Source organism: Dryobates pubescens, chromosome 7, assembly GCF_014839835.1.
Source record: "Dryobates pubescens isolate bDryPub1 chromosome 7, bDryPub1.pri, whole genome shotgun sequence".
NCBI lineage: Eukaryota > Metazoa > Chordata > Aves > Piciformes > Picidae > Dryobates > Dryobates pubescens.
In genome coordinates, this window is record NC_071618.1 from 40,538,384 (window position 1) to 40,559,970 (window position 21,587).

Consider the following 21,587-nt stretch of genomic DNA (forward strand, 5'->3'; position numbering starts at 1 on the left):
AGACAGCAAGAAGGTCTCCCCTGAGCCTCCTCTTCTCCAGGGTAAGCAACCCCAGCTACGTTAGCCTCTCCTTATAGGGCCAGAGCTCGAGGCCTCTCCCAGCCTCGTTGCCCTTCTCTGGATACGTTCAAGAGTCTCAATGTCCTTCTTAAACTGAGGGCCCCAGAACTGGACACAGGACTCAAGGTGTGGCCTAACCAGTGCTGAGTACAGGGGCACGATGACTTCCCAGCTCCTGCTGGCCACACTATTCTTCACGCATGCCAGGACGCCATTGGCCTTCTTGGCCACTTGGGCACACTGCTGCCTCATGTTCAGCCAGCTGTCAATTAGCAGCCCCAGGACCCTTTCTGTTTGGCAGTTATTAGTGAGAAAGCAATTTTCTGTTTCATAATGCTACTGTGGTGCTTGCATTGCCTTCTGATCTGAGTGCACAAAGAATGTAACTTCAATATGCCCTCTCCATCTAATTGTCAGACAATTGTCCAGAGAAGGGCAACAAGGCTGGGGAGAGGCCTTGAGCACAAGCCCTATGAGGAGAGGCTGAGGGAGCTGGGGTTGTTAAGCCTGGAGAAGAGAAGGATCAGGGGTGACCTCATTGCCCTCTACAACTACCTGAAGGGTGGTTGTAGACAGGAAGGGGTTGGTCTCTTCTCCCAGGCAACCAGCACCAGAACAAGGGGACACAGTCTCAAGCTGTGCCAGGGGAGGTTTAGACTCGAAGTGAGGAAAAAGTTCTTCACTGAGCGAGTCATTCGTCATTGGAATGTGCTGCCCAGGGAGGTGGTGGAGTCGCCGTCCCTGGAGGTGTTCAAGGGGAGATTGGATGTGGCACTTGGTGCCATGGTCTAGTCGAGAGGTCTGTCAGGACAGGTTGGACTTGATGATCCTTGGGGTCTCTTCCAACCTTAGTTATGCTGTGATACTGTGATACTGTGATAACATCGATATGCCCTCTCCATCTAATTGTCAGACAATTGTCCAGAGAAGGGCAACAAAGCTGGTGAGAGGCCTTGAGCACAGCCCTGTGAGGAGAGGCTGAGGGAGCTGGGGTTGCTTAGCCTGGAGAAGAGGAGGCTCAGGGGAGACTTTTTTGCTGTCTACAACTCCCTGAAAGGAGGTTGTAGACATGTGGGGGTTGGTCTCTTCCCCCAGGAAACCAGCACCAGAACAAGAGGACACAGCTTCCAGCTGCACCAGGGGAAGTTTAGGCTGGAGGTGAGAAGAAAGTTCTTCATAGAAAGAGTGATTGGCCATTGGAATGTGCTGCCCAGGGAGATAGTGGAGTCACCATCCCTGGAGGCATTCAAAAAGGGATTAGACATGGCACTTGGTGCCATGGTTTAATTGTGATGAGGTGTTGGATGACAGCTTGGACTTGATGATCTCTGAGGTCTTTTCCAACCTTATTGCTTCTCTGACTCACTGATTCTATAGTAGCATGAAGTAAAACACACATTTTCCAAATGTTACTCTCTTTCTTTCCTGATCCCTTTGCCAAGGCTTCCATACTTATTATTCAAAGCTGAGAGATTTACTGGGGAGCACCAGTGCTGTAACACCAAGATTTGTAATAAGCAGATGTTTCAGATGAACTGAGAGCCAACTCCTGAAATTTGCTTTCGTTGAAAAGGAGGCTTTGGGTTTCTTGAGGCATAATGAATAAAATATTTTGAGAGGCCGATCTCTTTGTTGGCATAACACTGCTGCTATTTAGCATAATCAATTATTTAAAAGAAGAGAGTTTCTCTGGTGTTCTACAGGTTTTTCTGCTGAGTTTTCTGGCTTGCAGCTGGAAAGTATTTAATGATACATGCAGAAGCACGGTTTGGTAGCTCAGGAGCTTGCTTATTTTGAAGAAGCAGAGAGGGAAACAATTCCTTCTCAATGATTAATATAGAATAGAATAGAATAGAATAGAATAGAATAGAATAGAATAGAATAGAATAGAATAGAATAGAATAGAATAGACCAGGTTGGAAGAGACCTTCAAGATCATCGCGTCCAACCCATCATCCAATCCAACCCACCTAAACAACTAAACCATGGCACCAAGCACCCCATCAAGTCTCTCTCTCCCTCTCTCTCTCTCTCTCTCCATATATATATATATATATGTACTCTTACCCAAAGATATATGCATATATATATACATAGATGTGAAAATTGAGCTGCATTTGCCATTTGCTACAAGGCAGAAGGATCAATAGAATGTGACCACAGAGGCCTGTTTCTTCATCCTAAGTGGGATGGGATGGAATGGAATGGAATGGAATGGAATGGAATGGAATAGAATAGAATAGAATAGAATAGAATAGAATAGAATAGAATAGAATAGAATAGAATAGAATAGACCAGGTTGGAAAAGACCTTTGAGGTCATCGAGTCCAACCTATCACCCAACACCATCTAATCAACTAAACCATGGCACCAAGCACCCCATCCAGTCTCTTCCTAAACACCTCCAGTCATGGTGACTCCACCACCTCCCTGGGCAGCACATTCCAATGGGCAATCACTGTTTTTGGGTAGAATCTGCTATTGAGAATCTATCTGACTTTGGGTCAGGCCCCTGATAAGAAGGACATTGAGGCTGGGGAGAGGCCTGGAGCACAAGCCCTATGAGGAGAGGCTGAGGGAGCTGGGGTTGTTTAGCCTGGAGGTGTCTCAGAGGAGATGTCTACAGAGGAGCTGTCTCTTGCTGTCTACAACTCCCTGAAGGGTAGTTGTCACCAGGTGAGGTGTGGTCTCTTCTCCCTAGCAACCAGCACCAGAACAAGAGGACACGGTCTCAAACTGTGCCAGGGGAAGTTTAGGCTGGAGGTGAGGAGAAAGTTCTTCCCAGAAAGAGTGATTGGCCATTGGAATGTGCTGCCCAGGGAGGTGGTGGACTCACCATCACTGGAGGTGTTCAAGAGGATGTGGCATTTGGTGCCATGGTTTAGCAGTCATGAGGTGTTGGGTGGCAGGTTGGACTTGATGATCTTTGAGGTCTCTTCCAACCTTCTTGGTTCTATGATTCTATGATTCTATCTTTCTGTATCTTAATTTCTGCACGTGCAAAACATGCACAACAATACTCATTGGTAGAGGGTTAGGTCATGTTTTTATAGCACTTTTCAGGTGTAAAGCATCTTCTTGTCTCAGGCTGCCCCAGGGGAAATACAGGCTCAAGGTGAGGAGAAAGTTCTTCCCAGAAAGGGAGATTGGCCATTGGAATGTGCTGCCCAGGGAGGTGGTGGAGTCACCATCACTGGAGGTGTTCAAAAAGGGATTGGACGTGGCGCTTGAAGCCATGGTTTAGTTAGTCCTGAGGTGTTGGGTGCTAGGTTGGACTTGATGATCTCTGAGGTCTTTTCCAACCTTATTGCTTCTATGATTCTATGATTCTCTGGGCAAGACAACTGAGGATTGAGAAGCTCTATCCCAAAAGAGCTTGTATGTGTCTTGTATGTGTGGATGTTGACTTGCTGGAACGAGTCCAGAGAACAGCAACAAAGTTGGTGAGGGGTTTGGAACATAAGCCCTATGAGGAGAGGCTGAGGGAGCTGGGGTTGCTTAGCCTGGAGAAGAGGAGACTGAGGGGTGACCTTATTCCTCTCTACAACTACCTGAAGGGAGGTTGTAGACAGACGGATGTTGGTCTCTTCTCCCAGGCAGCCAGTACCAGAACAAGAGGACACAGTCTCAGGCTGTGCCAGGGGAGGGTCAGGCTAGATGTTAGGAAAAAGTTCTATACGGAAAGAGTGATTGCCCATTGGAATGGGCTGCCTGGGGAGGTGGTGGAGTCGCCATCACTGGAGGTTTTCAGGAGGAGACTTGACGGGGTGCTTGGTGCCGTGGGTTAGTTTTTTGGGTGGTGTTGGATTGGTTGATGGGTTGGACGTGGTGATCTTGAAGGTCTCTTCCAACCTGGTTTATTCTATGTATTCTATGTCTCAGCCACATGATCTCTGCTCTCCATGTACTGACTGTGAGCCTTCGTCTCTTTCAGGCAGTTCTGTTCAACAAGCGTAGCGAGCACACAGCAAGCAGGGATTTGCTGTAGGCTTATTGAGGACTGGCATTAATGGAAACTCATGATATTACATAGCTCTTTTTTCCTTTTTTTCAGTAAGTGGGCTTATGAGAAAGGATTTGCTCTGGGTGGGATGCTTTTTTTCCCCCCAGTATTGATGCGTATGCAGCCCTTTTCAGATTAAGCTTTGAAACCTGGAGCCTGTCAATTATTCCACGGGATGCAATGGTGGTTATATTAAATATTCATGGCTAGTGAATGATGGGAGATACAGTCAGAGGTGAAAGGGCAACATCCAATTCAAAGAAGCCTTTAGGCTATGTTAATACAGTTGATCTCATTTTTAAAAGTCAGGCTGCTGCCAGTCACAGCAGGCAACGCTGTGCATCACTCTCCTGCTGCGGATGAAAGTCCATCATTACTACTTCCTGCTGAAAAGGGCCACAGAGCTCTGTAGCACACAAAGCAGAGCGCCACAATGCCGCTCAGCACACTGTGTCATACTGGGAAAACTGGCACTGAAAAGATGCCAAGGGAAGCATCTTGTCCATCCCTCTGGGCAGGCGTAGAATCAGATACAGTTCTAGCCAGATATGAAATTTCTGATTAAATCAAATATCCACAGTAAACCAATAGCATTTTGAGACAAGGATGGAGCAGGTGGTCTAAGAAAGTGGACAGAAGGTGGTGTTCTCCCTGTCCTTTGCATATCTTTTATGCTCCCTGTGACAGTCAAGTCAAAACACTGTCATCTGGCAACTCTTACCACAAGTGGTATTCAACCATTGCTGTTCTCTTTAAGACAACTACTAGAAACATTTGGAGCCCTCAGTTTAGGAAAGATGTTGAGTTGCTGGAATGTGTCCAGAGTAGGGCAAGAAAGCTGGGGAGGGGTCTGGAGTACAAGCCCTTTGAGGAGAGGCTGAGGGAGCTGGGGTTGCTGGCTGCAACTCCCTGAAGGGAGGTTGTAGCCAGGAGGGGGTGGTCTCTTCTCCCAGGTAACCAGCACCAGAACAAGAGGACACAGTCCCAAGCTGTGCCAGGGGAGGTTTAGGTTGGATGTTAGGAAGAAATTTGTTCACAGAGAGTGATTGGCCATTGGAATGGGCTGCCCAGGGAGGTGCTGGAGTCACCATCACTGCAAGTGTTTAAGAAGAGACTAGATGGGGTGCTTGGTGCCATGGTGTTGTTGATTAGATGGTGTTGGGTGATAGATTGGACTTGGTGATGTAAGAGTTCTTATCCAACCTGGTCAATTCAATTCAATTCGATTCTATTCTATTCAATTCTAGTCTAGTCTATTCTACCCTATTCTATTCTATTCTACCCTATTCTATTCTACCGTATTCTATTCTATTTCAACTTCTCTATGGAAGTAGTGGACTGAAAGTACAGCCAACTCTGCCAGAATCACAGACACACACTCTCACACCAAGCAAAGATGACAGGTTTCAATAAGGTACAGTTTTCTGAATATCCCTTTGGCAGTGGTGCACACACAGAGAAGAAACAAGTCTAAGGGTGATAGCATCAAGAAAATGCATGTCCATAAACACTGCAAACATGGCCTTGGAATGGATTTGGGAGGGAGATCCTTTAGGCTGCAAGCCAAAGTAGGTTTGCAATTTAAGTGGAAGAAAATTATTTGTCACCAATCCCTGCCACGTCCAAAGAAATGTGACTTTGTAAGTAACTTTGCCTGTGTTAAATTAATGGCTTTGTCATCAGGTTCTTTTGCACCTGGAATCAATCTGCAGAGTGCTGGGGACCAATGCTTATTAAATGTCCTTCTAGGTGTGCTGAGATTCTGTGCCTCTAGAAGGTGATTGTGTTGAGGTATATTGAAGAGAAGTCAGTCAATAACTGTTGAAATCTAATTCCATATCTTGTAGGCACTAATCCAAATCCTCCTAAGGTCAATAGCGAGACAACTGAAGGCATGAACAGCATTTAACCAGGAGCACATCTACTTTCTCTATGCTCTTGAATAAATTACTTCAGTTTCCCAATATGTTAAATTGATAATGAAATGCTTTCATGCATCCTGTGAGCACAGAGAGGATGCACAGGTACCATTTGTAGAGCATACTGGAAGTGAAAATGGTTCTCTGAACACTAAAAACTATTACTACACATCAAAGTGATGGAAAATTCATCTGGATTTCTGAATATCACTGAATATCTTGTTCAGATCCCTAAAGAGATTGGTGGTTCTTGAATCTATAAAGAAGCTGATGCCTGCCACCTGATAGGTTGGAGCTGATGATCTCGAAGGCCATGTCCAACCTCGTTTATTCTATTCTATTCTATTCTATTCTATTCTATTCTATTCTATTCTATTCTATTCTATTCTATTCTATTCTATTCTATTCTATTCTATTCTATATTTCCCCTCAATTTAAGAAGGTCATTGAGATACTTGAACATGTCCAGAGAAGGGCAACGAGGCTGCAGAGAGGCTTCGAGCACAAGCCCTATGAGGAGAGGCTGAGGGAGCTGGGGTTGTTTAGCCTGGAGAAGAGGAGGTTCAGGGGAGACCTTCTTTCTGTCTACAACTACCTGAAGGGAGGTTGTAGCCAGGTGGGGGTTGGTCTCTTCTCCCAGGCAACCAGCATCAGAACAAGAGGACACAGTCTCAAGCTGTGCCAGGGGAAGTTTAGGCTCAAGGTGAGGAGAAAGTTCTTCACCGAGAAAGTTGTTAGCCATTGGAATGTGCTGCCCAGGGAGATGATGGAGTCACTGTCCCTGAAGGTGTTCAAGAGGGGATTGGACATGGCACTTGGTGCCATGAACTAGCAGGCATGAGTTCTCTGGTGAGAGGTTGGACTTGATGGTCTTTGAAGTCTTTTCAAACCTTGTTGATTCTATGATTCTATGATTCTATGATTCTATATTGCTGACAAACCATAAAGAAAGACTACAGACTCAATGTCCAAAGGAAATACTGGTCTGGACTCTGAAGTGCAGAGAAAAAGGAACTGATAAAGTCACTGCAAAGTCAATAAATTTGACACATCTGTGACAGGATCCAGAAAAAATCCAGGTTTAACTATATCAATGTCACCAAGGTGCAATAATAGAAGCTGGATATATAGCTCTTGTCTAGGTACAAGGGACAATCATCCATCAGCGCCACCACTGCAGTCTGCACCGTGTCTTGCTATAATGGCTATTTGGAGAAGCACCAGGAATAGAATAGAATAGAATAGAATAGAATAGAATAGAATAGAATAGAATTAACCAGGTTTGAAGAGACCTTTGAGATCATCAAGTCCAACCTATCACCCAACACCATCTAATCAACTAAACCATGGCACCAAGTGCACCATCCAGTCTCTTCCTAAACACCTCTAGTGATGGTGACTCCACCACCTCCCTGGGTAGCACATTCCAATGGCCAATCACACTTTCTATGAAGAACTTCTTCCTAACATCCAACCTAAACCTCCTCAGACACCACTTGAGACTGTCCTCTTGCTCTGGTGCTGGCTGCCCAGGAGGAGAGACCAACCCCCACTTGGCTACAATCTCCTTTCAGGTAGTTCTAGACAGCAAGAAGGTCTCCCCTGAGCCTCCTCTCCTCCAGGCCAAGCAACTCCAGCTCCCTCAGCCTCTCCTCATAGGGCTTGTGCTCCAGACCCCTCCCCAGCTTTGTTGCCCTTCTCTGGAGACCTTCCAGCAACTCAACATCTTTCCTAAACTGAGGGGCCCAGAACTGGACACAGGACTCAAGGTGAGGCCTAACCAGAGCTGAGTAAAGGGGGACAATGGAGAACAGCAGACATAGAGCTGAAAACAGCTCCTGTTGAACTGGTAGGTTTGGTGGTCTTCAAAATCAAGGATTCTGATAGAGTTATGCAGGATTTAATAAACAGGGGGAGCAACTCTGTCCATGCATGTTTCTTTAATAGCTGCATTTGGATATATGATTATTAAGACATTGTAGGCATGAATATGCTAAACACAGAGATAAACATCTGAAGGGATAAACAAATAATATTTAATGCTTTCAGTGATCAGAGCATTCTTTTTTAAAGGGTTCTATAGAAATATTTATGCAGCTAAGTAAGGCTGCATGATCACTTGGAATGATAAAAATCAACTTGGCAGAAGAGAGAAAGCTTATATTTGAAAAAAAATGTTAACACATAATTGCCAAATGAAACCATTAAAATGGCAAGTCATCAAAAAATTATACAGAACTTTAAGAATGGAGAACCACTCATCGTTCAAGTTAGAGTCCCTGTGGATGCAGTATGCAAGGCTTGAATATTCATACATTTGTACAAGAAAGCAAAAGTACTGAACATCAATGCTTTCAAGTCCAAGTTCTGCCTAAATTTGGTAAAAATGAGTTAAGCCTGAAAGTAGGAAGATTTAGGCTCGAGGTGAGGAGAAAGCTCTTCACAGAGAGAGTTGTTAGGCATTGGAATGGGCTGCCCAGGGAGGTGGTGGAGTCACCATCCCTGGAGGTGTTTAGGAAGGGATTGGATGTGGCACTTGGTGCCCTGGTTTAGTCATGAGGTCTTGGGCGACAGGTTGGACTTGATGATCTTTGAGGTCTTTTCCAACCTTGTTGATTCTATGATTCTATGATCTAGACTAGACTAGACTAGACTAGACTTAGACTAGACTTGAATAGAATAGAATAGAATAGAATAGAATAGAATAGAATAGAATAGACCAGGTTGGAAGAGACTTTCAAGATCATCACGTCCAACCTATCATCCAACAGCACCTAATTAACTAAACCATGGCACCAAGCACCCCATCCAGTCTCCTCCTGAACACCTTCAATGACGGTGACTCCATCACTTCCCCAGGCAGCACATTCCAGTGGCTCTCCAGCCACTCTGACCCCAGCCTGTAGCACTGCATGGGGTTGTTTTGGCCAATGTGCAAAACCCAGCACTCGGATGTGTTAAATCCCATGGCCTCAGACTCTGCTCATCTGTCCAGCCTGTCAAGGTCCCTCTGCAAAGCCCCTCTACTCTGCAGCAGATCAACTCCTGCCCCCAGCTCGGTGTTGTCCACAAATTTACTGATGATGGAATCAATGCCCTCATCCAGATCATCAATAAAGATGTTAAAGAGCATGGGGCCCAGCACTGATCCCTGTAACTGGCCACCAGCTGGATGTGGCACCATTCACCACCACTCTGGGCTCAGTCCTCCAGCCAGTTCCTAACCCAATGCAGTGTGCTCCCATCCAAGCCATGGGCTGACAGCTTGGCCAGGAGTTTGCTGTGGGGGACGGTGTCAAAGGCCTTGCTGAAGTCCAGGTAGACTACATCCACAGCCTGCCCCACATCCACCAGGTGGGTCACCCGATCATAGAAGGAGATCAGGTTCATCAGGCAGGACCTGCCCTTCCTAAATCCTAAATTAACCAGGTTGGAAGAGACCTTTGAGATCATTGAGTCCAACCTATCACCCAACACCATCTAATCAACTAAACCATGGCACCAAGCAGGAGCATCTTTGTCATCCATATCAATAGCCACACAATCTTGGAGAAGCATTCTTCTTTCCTTCTTTGGCAACAGCTGCTGTCTCAATCACCTTCTTTACTCTACATTATTGTTTTGCCCAAATAACAGGGATGCATACTCCTGCCAATTGTACTTTTGGGGACTGCACTCCAGTACTGAGTTACCACCACAATTCGCTCAGCCCTTATCACAAGTGATCTATCTGTTCAGTATTACCTTTTAAGGGTATAATCCCCTAGACAATTCTCAGTATTAGCCCTTGGACACACTGTTTGTTTTGCCTGCAACTGCCAATTCTGTGATGTTTCTTGACAGCTGCCAAGTTGCATTTCTGCTGGACACATAAGGACACCCATATGTGCAAACACAGATTTGTATGTGTGCCCCAACTCACACACATGGAAAGTTTCCACTGTGGACATCACAGCCACGTGGTGCAGACAGAATACAGAACACAGAACGAACCAGGTTGGAAAAGACCTTTGAGATCATCAAGTCCAACCTATCACCCAGCACCATCCAATCAACTAAACCATGGCACTGAGTGTGGGGTACTGGGGAAAGTTTCTTCCCTGAAAAGGTTCCCAGGCACTGGCCCAGGCTGCCCAAGCAGGTGGTGGAGTCACCATCCCTGGAGGTGACCTGCCGGTCAAACACACAGAGACATGGTGAGTGGTGAAAACAACGATCTGAGTGCAAAACAGCTAAATAAATTAAAAAGACATTGAAAGAGTCCCCATGGGTTGAGAGTGCTAATTTTACATCTTAGGAAAAAAAAAGTATCTTTTACACTAGAGTTGAAAGACAAAAAAGATCTGGTTCCAGGAATGGAGTTTCCTGCCAACACGGACTGCAAGGGCGTGGATAGTCCAGGCAGCAGATGGTATTAAATGTAGTGAGATGCTTGTTAAACTTTGGGGCTTGTGGAGGAAAAATTCAGCTTCTGATTTGATTCAGAACTTCAGTACTTCAGAAACACCTTTGCTGAATATTTTGAGACTGAATCATAGAACCAACAAGGTTGGAAAAGACCTCAGAGATCATAAGTCCAACCTGTCACCCAACACCTCATGACTACTAAACCATGGCTTCAAGTGCCACGTCCAAACCCCTCTTGAACACCTCCAGGGACAGTGACTCAACCACCTCCCTGGGCAGCACATTCCAATGGCCAATCACTCTTTCTCTGAAGAACTTTCTCCTCACCTCGAGCCTAAATCTCCCCTGGCACAGCTTGAGACTGTGTCCTCTTGTTCTGGTGCTGGTTGCCTGGGAGAAGAGACCAACCCCCACCTGGCTACAACTTCCCTTCAGGTAGTTGTAGACAGTAATAAGGTCTCCCCTGAGCCTCCTCTTCTCCAGGTTAAAGAACCCCAGCTCCCTCAGCCTCTGCTTGTAGGGCCTGTGTTTGAGGCCTCTCCTTGGCCTCATTGCCCTTCTCTGGACACATTCAAGAGTCTCAATGTCCCTCTTAAATTGAGTGGCCCAGAACTGGACACAGGAGTCAAGCTGTGGCCTAAGCAGTGCTGACTAAAGGGGCACAATGACTTCCCTGCTCCTGCTGGTCACACTATTCCTGATACAGGCCAGGATGTCATTGACCTTCTTGGTCACCTGGGCACACTTCTGGCTCATGTTCAGACTACTGTGGTCATTTAACCTTGATCTTTTCAAAGAAATACATATTAAAGACATGAGCATATGCTACCTGAACCCAGTTAATGAAGCCCCATGTGGGCACTAGATTTCTGCAAGAACAGGAGTGAAGCCTGTAGTACCAATGTGTATGTGTGTGTGTAACACGAATATGCATGTGTCTATCACTGGAGGTGTTTAGGAAGAGACTGGATGGGGCACTTGCTGCCATGGTTTAGTTGATTAGATGGTGTTGGGTGGTAGGTTGGACTTGATGATCTCAAAGGTCTTTTCCAACCTAGTTAATTTCTCTTCTCTTCTCTTCTCTTCTCTTCTCTTCTCTTCTCTTCTCTTCTCTTCTCTTCTCTTCTCTTCTCTTCTCTTCTCTTCTCTTCTCTTCTCTTCTCTTCTCTTCTCTTCTCTTCTCTTCTCTTCTCTTCTCTTCTCTTCTCTTCTCTTCTCAGGAGCAGGAAGGGCTGAATGAAGGAGAGGCAGGAAATCACTTCCTTGACCTCCACCATTCTCATCTGGTGTAGGGATCCAGGCTAACTGTTCAGCCAGAGAGCTATAGTCAGTGAAACAGAGCATGTTCTGTAGCAAAAACCAAGTGTCTAAGGGAATTTTGACAAAAACAGGGGGTGAGGGGAGAATCCAGATGAATGTTTCTCATTAATAACCAACCAAGTAATAATTTATATGAACTCTACAGTGTCTGCCAGACCCACTCCATAAACAAAGCCCTTGTAGCATCATCAAAACACTTGGCACTTGAAAATTAGATCTGAGGCATACATCACTGTCAAAGCTTTAGGGTTATATAATTGCACTTTTGCATTTAGAAGAAAGCACTGTGGCTGCACAAAGGAATAGTTTACAGCAGACAATCCCAAAACTTCAGATGCTGTCCCTCAGACCTGGCTATGCTGTAGCTGAAAACACTAAAAGCATATCGGGCCTCCTCTTGATCCCTGCCCACAAGACCACACAACAAACACTAGCTATAGAGAGAGCAATATAAATGACAAAAACTAAATTAAAGAAACCATCTTCTCTTTTTTTTTTTACAAGCAGATCATGGGGTGAATCACTCCTGGTTCATGCTTTATTGCTGCAATGCTTGGCACAACAGGACCCCAGTCTTGTTTAAAGCTTCTCATGCAATGCAAATAATATGAGAGAATAGCAAATAATAAACCCAGAACAAAGTATTAACAAAATGAATGCCACTTTCCTCCTAAGATGCCACTGCAGTGCTGTTATGTAAAGAAATTTAGGGTCACTGTAATGTTATTTACAATAGAATAGAATAGAATAGAATAGAATAGAATAGAATAGAATTAACCAAGTTGGAAAATACCTTTGAGATCATCAAGTCCAATCTATCATCCAACACCATCTAATCAACTAAACCATGACACCAAGTGCCCCATCCTGTCTCCTCCTAAACACCTCCAGTGATGGTGACTCCACCACCTCCCTGGGCAGCACATTCCAATGGCCAATCACTCTCTCTATGAAGAATTTCTTCCTAACATCCAGCCTAAACCTCCCCTGGTGCAGCCTGAGACTGTGTCCTCTTGTTCTGGTGCTGGTTGCCTGGGAGAAGAGACCAATCCCCACCTGGCTACAACCTCCCTTCAGGGAATTGTAGAGAGCAAGAAGGTCTCCTCTGAGCCTCCTCTTCTCCAGGCTAAGCAACCCCAGCTCCCTGAGCCTCTCCTCATAGGACTTGTGCTCCAAACCTCTACCAACTTTGTTGCCCTTCTCTGGACACCTTCCAGCAACTCAACATCTTTCCTGAACTGAGGGGCCCAGAACTGGACACAGGACTCAGGGTGTGGCCTAACCAGTGCTGAGTCCAGGGGCATAATGACCTCCCTGCTCCTGCTGGCCACACTATTCCTGATACAGGCCATTTGTATCACACTTTCTGCTTATGGATAGCCATTAGTGCCATTTTGACCTCACTGGAGGTGTCTAGGAAGAGACTGGATGTGGCACTTGGTGCCATCGTTTAGTTGTTTAGACGGTGTTGGGTGACAGGTTGGATTCAATGATCTCTTTTCCAGCCTGGTTAATTCTATTCTAATCCTAGTCTCCACTCACAATCAGCTATTCTTCCATGTGAAGGGACAAACTCAAGGGGAAAAAGTATAAAAATATGAAAGAAGGAAAAAAGTAAAGAGAAAAAAGAAAAGAAATGGAGGGAAGGAGGTGAAGGCAAGGGAAAGATGAACAGAAACAGCATTGTCTGGAACCTCTGTGTCATGGGTCCATGCTCTATCCTCAGGCTGTTTTGACTAATGTCAGCATTTTGAAGGATTCGTGAGTTTACAGCACCTCACAATGACCAGAGTGTTAATCCTCCCAAAGTCCCCACTGCTTAAGAACCACTCCAGGCTGTAGGAATGCTTCTTCATCTGCTCATTAATAAATCGCTTCCTCATATGGGGGCGATCACAAATCCATTGTGAAGAAAATAACCAAACTGCCAATGCTGCACACTGCCACCTGATCCCCAGCTAATAGCTCCAAAGCTGATTTGTAAAGATATGGAACTGGTCAATACCTAAGATGCAAAGTAATACATTGCTTATACAATGTAAAATATGTACAGCTGTCATTTCCTGACTTTAAAAAGTCTTTGTGTATGATGCTTTGGACTAACCCTCTCCAGTTTTGCTCATTCCACTTAGCATAATAGAATCATAGAATCATAGAATCATTAAGGTAGGAAAAGACCTCAGAGATCATTAAGTCCAACCCATCACCCAACACCTCAGGACTAACTAAACCATAGCTTCAAGTGCCACATCCAATCCCTGTTTGAACACCTCCAGTGATGGTGACTCCACTACCTCCCTGGGCAGCACATTCCAATGGCAAGTAACTCTCTCTGTGAAGAACTCTCTCCTCACCTCCAGCCTAAAACTCCACTGGCACAGTTTGAGACTGTGTCCTCCTGTTCTGGTGCTGGTTGCCTGGGAGAAGAGACCAACCCCCTCCTGGCTACAACCTCCCTTCAGGTGGTTGTAGACAGCAACAAGAGTCTACCCTGAGACTCTTCTTCTCCAGGCTAAGCAACCCCAGCTCCCTCAGCCTCTCCTCACAGGTCTTGTGCTCAAATCCTCTCTCCAGCCTCCTTGCCCTGCTCTGGACACGTTCAAGTGTCTTTAATATTCTTCTTAAATTGAGGGGCCCAGAAGTGGACACAGGACTCAAGGGGTGGCCTAAGCAGTGCTGAGTACAGGGACAGAATGAGCTCCCTGCTACTGCTGGCCACACTATTCTTGATGCAGGCCAGGATGCCATTTCTCCAGTTTAGGACCCATCCCAGTGGGCTATTCAGTAAGGCTAGCCTTAGCCAAATGATGTAGCCTCTAAGATCCCTCCATTGGAAGCTCTTCAATCCTGCTGCCTAATGGACCTTTTCCTAAAATAGAACTCCTGTATATTTATTGGCAATGAGATCACATTCACCTTAAAGCTTCAGAAGATGAGAAAGGAAATAGCTAACACATGATTATACAGCCTAAGAACTGCTGATGGGTTTTCTTATTTTTTTTTCACTTGCTCTCCAGGAAAGGGCTGTATTCCACAAATCTGAGAGGCATTTGTATGGGTACCAAAAGAAAATAAGGTTATTAGAAGATATAAGACACTGGTAGATATAAGTGAATACTGAAAAGAAGTTGGAGAACAAGGAAAACTTTCCATTCCCAAGCCAGGCTATCATTGAAATATAACTCTTGTAACAGATTAAAGCTTCCAATGTGTAAAAGGTGGTAAAATACCATCTTTTGGATATTAATGTGACCTCAGAGAAAATGGAGGGGCTGAAAAATGAAATTCAGACATTCTATCTCCTAAATGAAAAGAGAAGAAAGAAATGAAAGAAGTTCTGCCTCTTACACTGTCGATCCTGCAAAGTGTGGAATGCATACAAACACTCTCCTTGCTTTTATAGGGTCACAGGAGCAACAACTGCCTTGTCCAAACTGGAAAGAAGCTGTACAGTCCAGACAGGTCTATCAACTGCACAAGCAGTTTTTAGGCTGGAGGTGAGGAGGAAGTTCTTCACTGAGAGAGTCATTCGTCATTGGAATGTGCTGCCCAGGGAGGTGGTGGAGTCACTGTCCCTGGAGGTGTTCAAGAGGGGACTGGACGTGGCACTTGGTGCCATGGTTTAATCATGAGGTCTGTGGTGACAGGTTGGACTTGATGATCTTTGAGGTCTCTTCCAACCTTGGTGATTCTGTGATACTGTGAAGCAAGTTCTCACAGAAACACATGAAAACCCAGGGTCTGTGAGACTGAAGACTCCTCCCAGCTCACTGGCCCCAAATCCTGCTTCTAATAGCAGATTCTTAATGTTGTTTAGTACTAGAACAGGACAATCCTGAAGAGAAACTTCCATATGATAGAATCATAGAATCTACAAGGTTGAAAAACACCTCAGAGATCATCAACCTATCACCCAGCACCTCATGACTAACTAAACCATGGCACCAAGTGCCACTCCAATCCCCTCTTGAACACCTCCTGTGATGGTGACTCCACCACCTCCCTGGGCAGCACATTCCAATGGACAATCACTCTTTCTGTCAAGAACTTTCTCCTCACCTTGAGCCTAAAGCTCCCCTGGCACAGCTTGAGACTGTGTCCTCTTGTTCTGGTGCTGGTTGCCTGGGAGAAGAGACCAACCCCCACCTGGCTACAACCTCCCTTCAGGTAATTGTAGAGAGCAAGAAGGTCTCCTCTGAGCCTCCTCTTTTGTAGGCAAAGCAACCCCAGCTCCCTCAGCCTCTCCTCATAGGGAACAAACTTCTGTTTCCAGCTAATGGAAAAGATCCTCTCTACTCTCCTAGACACTCTCCTGTACAGCAGTTACTGCTGTACCAGGTGACTTCAACACACGAGAAGAATAGGAATATGGTGACAATACTGGCGGACAACAGTCTCCAACACTCAGTTCAGGGCATTCCTAAGCCAAAGTTCTGTGTCTCCTTCAGGTTCACTTTTGGCTTAAAATACCAATGAGTTTTATTTCATGGGATGTATTTCTCTTGGTGTCATTACTAGAGATGACAGAAAGTTGTCCTGTGAAATCAGCTGGAAAACTTTTAGTGGCAATCTTTCCAACTTTTAACCAAGCCAGGCTGTGTGCATGCTTCTCCTCTAAAAGCCTGAGAAAACATGCATAAGACAGACTTAAACTGCAATATTAAATGACTGTTCCTGGTACTATTTTCCCAGTTCCTTTCATGTTAAATCATTTAAATAGCAAGTTTCAAAATCCTAGCAAGTTTCAATATCCTATAGCGATTGTATCTTTAACCCTCAGAGTACTGACATCTTGGTATTTTGCATTAGAATAGAATAGAATAGACCAAGCTGGAAGAACTTTAGCGATCGTTAAGTCCAACCTATCATCCAACACCACCTAATCAACCAAACCAGGCAATCAAACAGCCATCAAGTCTCCTCCTAAACACCCCCAGAGATAGTGACTCCACCACCTCCCTGCAGCAGCACATTCCAATGGCCAATCACTCTTTCTGGGAAGAACTTTCTCCTCACCTCAAGCCTAAACTTCCCCTGGCACAGCTTGAGACTGTGTCCTCTTGTTCTGGTGGTGGTTACCTGGGAGAAAAGATCAACCCCCACCTGGATACAACCTCCCTTCAGGCAGTTGTAGAGAGCAAGAAGGTCTCCCCTGAGCCTCCTCTTCTCCAGGCTAAGCAACCCCAGCTCCCTCAGCCTCTCCTCACAGGGCTGTGCTCCAAACCCCTCCCCAGCTTTGTTGCCCTTCTCTGGACACCTTCCAGCAAGTCAACATCTTTCCTAAACTGAGGGGCCCAGAGCTGGACACAGGACTCAAGCTGTGGCCTAACCAGTGCAGTGTACAGGGGCAGAATGACCTTCCTGCTCCTGCTGGCCACACTGTTCCTGATGCAGGCCAGGATGCCATTATCCTCTACTGGAGCTGTTTGACCTCCATATGGTTCACGGCAGTAACTTGTAGGACAATATTTGAATGTTCTATGCATGGGCAGAATACCTGTTGAATTTGAATTTGATTAACTAAGTGTGGAGTAAGTAATAATGTGGTCCTTGCTGAATTAATAAACAGTTTATTGGTTAAGAATTAACCAAGAATCCTATCTTGAGAAATACTGTGCTACATGAAACATGATTTGAACGGAAGCCAGAGTTGACAGCAGCAAGTAATGCTTGTGTCTATAAAAAGAGCAGTCTTAATTAAACTCCAGTGCACTATGAGAAAACTCTTTTGTTAGATTTTGCCTTTAAAAGACATCTAGCACTGCTGCAAACGGAAAACATTCATATGTGCTTGGCTCTCACCATAAATAAAGGGTAGTTGTCTATAGTAGGCTCAACATGAGCCAGCGGTGTGCCCAGGTGGCCACGAGGGCAAATGGCATCCTGGCCTGCATCAGGAACAGTGTGGCCAGCAGGAGCAGGGAGGTCATTCTACCCCTGGACTCAGCACTGGTTAGGCCACACCTTGAGTCCTGTGTCCAGTTCTGGGCCCCTCAGTTTAGGAAAGATGTTGAGTTGCTGGAAGGTCTCCAGAGAAGGGCAACAAAGCTGGGGAGGGGTCTGGAGCACAGCCCTGTGAGGAGAGGCTGAGGGAGCTGGGATTGCTTAGCCTGGAGAAGAGGAGGCTCAGGGAAGACCTTGATGTCTACAACTCCCTGAAGGGAGGTTGCAGCCAGGTGGGGGTTGGTCTCGTCTCCCAGGCAACCAGCACCAGAACAAGAGGACACAGTCTCAAGCTGCACCAGGGGAGGTTTAGGCTGGATGTTAGGGAGAAGTTCTTGACAGAAAGAGTGATTGGCCATTGGCATGGGCTGCCCAGGGAGGTGGTGGAGTCACTATCACTGGAGGTGTTTAGGAAGAGACTGGATGGGGCACTTGGTGCCATGGTTTAGTTGATTAGATGGTGTTGGGTGGTAGGTTGGACTTGATGATCTCAAAGGTCTTTTCCAACCTGGTTAATTCTATTCTATTCTAAACTTCCCTGTCCATCTATGAATCTGACTGACTGGCTTTTAGATCCTGATGGCAGAAGCACCCTCAGCTCTCTGAAGTGCCTATTTTAGGCAGCCAGTCTCAATGGTCAAATAGCCATTGGTACCAAATGTTAACTGGAGAACTCTTGATGACTGATAGAAAAATCCCAAATGGGATACCCCTAACTTCATAATAAAATAATTCCCCTTCTTCAATGTGCTGTTTGAGTACAGTAATTATTCCATTGACCAATTTAGAAGAGGCTTGACAGTAAAACAGTGTCAGGAGAGTATGTATCATGTTAAGGTAAATAAGTATAGTCCATATGTGTGAAAGCTGTTATTTCAGCAGACTTAGACAAACATTTCAATGTCCTCTCACATCTGGGTCATGACTGTAAAGTTTTCCAGCACAAGTACAATAATTGCAACATTATGACTAGTTTTATCAGCTCCTCTCCATTCCTTTTGCATCTCCCACAGAGCAGAAAACCCTTCTCTCCACCATCTGGGCATCTCTCTAGCACAAGGAAGGTCAGCAGCAGCTAGAGATGCCAGAGTAGCCAGCTGCTCTGCAGGCTTCCCTCCCCGGGGCCTCAGTACTGGAGCCATTATCAATGGAACAGTGCAGACTAATAAACCTTGATTTTGGCAAATAGCCCAAGGGCAGCCAGCTGGGATTGCTTAAATCGTCCTAAGGTGCTTCTAAGTTATTCTGGGACCAGTGCAGGGCAGTGCATAGAACTGGGTTAATGCTTTCGGCCCCCAGTGGCTCCTTCCATCTCTCCTGCATCTCAAAGCAAGGGGAAGTGCATGCTTCAACTAATAATAAGCCAGTGCTGTGCATGTGGAGAACAGTATGCCAAATATCAAACAGCTGGGGCACTCTGGCCAGCCATTGCTAGCCCAATCACAGCATCACCCAAAGTCTTGAAAAAAAACAACAGAAAAAGAAGTGATAACACAGTGGGGGGAAATAAAACACCAAACAAGCTTCTGGGAAAAAGAAAATCTTAGAATATTTATATAAAGCTCTTGTAACTTATCAAGGAGTTTATTATGATGTAACTTTCACTTCCTAACTAACAAAAAGCTCCAATTGTGTTCTTCAAAACAAAAAGAAGGGGGAGGAGGGGGGAAGGCGGGGATGGGACGGGACTAAAAAGATGAGAAGTGCTTAAAGAAGGGAGAAAGAATCATTCAAGAGAAGAGAAGAGAAGAGAAGAGAAGAGAAGAGAAGAGAAGAGAAGAGAAGAGAAGAGAAGAGAAGAGAAGAGAAGAGAAGAGAAGAGAAGAGAAGAGAAGAGAAGAGAAGAGAAGAGAAGAGAAGAGAAGAGAAGAGAAGAGAAGCATAGAAGAGAATAGCATAGCATAGCATAGCATGGCATAGCATGGCATAGACTAGACTAGACTAGAATAGACTAGAATAGAATAGAATTAACCAGCTTGGAAAAGGCCATCAAGATCGTCAAGTCCAACCTACCACCCAACACCATCTAATCAACTAAACCATGGCACCAAGCACCCCATCCAGTCTCTTCTAAACACCTCCAGGGATGGTGACTCCACCACCTCCCTGGGCAGCACATTCCAATGGACAATCACTCTTTCTGTCAAGAACTTCTTCCTAACATCCAGCTTAAACCTCCCTTGGCACATCTTGAGACTGTGTCCTCTTGTTCTGGTGCTAGTTGTCTGGGAGAAGAGACCAACCCCCACCTGGCTACAACCTCCCTTCAGGTAGCTGTAGAGACAGCAAGAAGGTCTCCCCTGAGCCTCCTCTTCTCCAGGCTAAGCAACCCCAGCTCCCTCAGCCTCTCCTCATAGGGCTTGTGTTTCAAACTTCTCCCCAGCCTCATTGCTCTTCTCTGGACATGTTCAAGTGTCTCAATATCCTTCTTAAATTGAGGGGCCCAGAACTGGACACAGGACTCAAGGTGTGGCCTGACCAGTGTTGAGTACAGGGGCACAATGACTTCCCTGCTCCTGCTGGCCACACTATTCCTGATCAAGGCCAGAATGCTATTGGCCCTTCTGTCCACCTGGGCATTTCATAACATTTACGGGCTAGAAAATGTTATCCACACTAAGATGCTTCATTTATCTCACGGTGTACACCTCCCCAGCTAGGGTTTTGTCAATAGTTTTATAATAAACCATTTTTTTCCAGAGGTTTGTATGTCAACTGCAAAAAAAAGTAGTGTTCCAGGATGAAAATTGGCAGCATTGGCTCTCAGCTCAAGGATACATGACAGTATTGTTCTTAATATATTTTTAACACCTTTTTTTTCCCAATGTGAGACAGAAACCCTAACCCAAACTTCCTTTGTCAAGTGCTTTGTTAAGCAAGTTTTTAGAAGGTGTCAAGCTACAATCTCTAGTAATTGGGCAAGATAAAGATAACACACAAAACTGTCAGCATGCAAATATAGTGAGGAAAAAGGTCCAATATTTGGCATTCAATGTACAATAAATCACACAGCATAACTGAGCAATCCACAATAGATAGGGTGCAATTATTTAAGCTTGTAAAAATGTTTTCTGAAGGTCATTTCCTGGAGGCTGTCAAAGTAATTGGGCAGGCATAAATCATAGAATCATAGAATCAGTCAGGGTTGGAAGGGACCACAAGGATCATCTAGTTCCAACTCCCCTGCCATTGGCAGGGACACCTCACATGAGATCAGGCTGGCCAGAGCCTCATCCAGCCTGGTCTTAAACACCTCCAGGGATGGAGCCTCAACCACCTCCCTGAACAACTCATTCCAGGGCTTCACCACTCTCATGATGAAGAACTTCCTCCTCATGTCCAGTCTGAATCTCCCCACCTCCAGCTTCATTCCATTCCCCCTAGTCCTATCACTACATGATATCCTGAGAAGTCCCTCCCCAGCCTTCTTGTAGGCCTCCTTCAGGTACTGGAAGGCCACAATAAAGTGAGAGGCAAAGTCCTGTCATGATTGATGCAGCTCAAAATCTGGCCAGAGGGAGGGAAAAAGCAAAAACAGGGCCACAAAAGCACTTTCCATCTGATATGAGTGCTGTGATTGGAGGTAAAATGTTGATAACTGCATTGAAAAGAGAGGGAGTAGTGCTATAGCAAACCCCACAAAAGATACACAATTGCTTGCTTGAAAAACAAACCAAGAAAAGATATATCAAGAGGCATTTCAGAGGACCCAAACACAAGGAAGGCAAATGGGCAGAAGGATGGCAGTGATAAATCCCAGTTGAGGTGCTTTCCTGAGGATGGGATGAATGCCTTGTGCAGTAAAGATCTGGCAGTGTGGTACTGCATCAAAGAGCCCAGGAAGCCAATTAAAGCTTAGCCTGAATAAAGGACAAAAGAGGGGGGAAAAAAGTATAGGAAAAATACTGCAAGCCTCTTAGAAAAGCCAGACTATC

At 45.4% G+C, this 21,587-nt stretch overlaps 1 protein-coding gene across 1 annotated transcript in view; it reads right to left on the reverse strand.

Annotated features, from left to right (window-relative positions):
* ENOX1 (ecto-NOX disulfide-thiol exchanger 1) overlaps positions 1-21,587 on the reverse strand; it is a 380,677-nt gene that overhangs the window by 157,931 nt on the left and 201,159 nt on the right. The window lies entirely within an intron of this gene.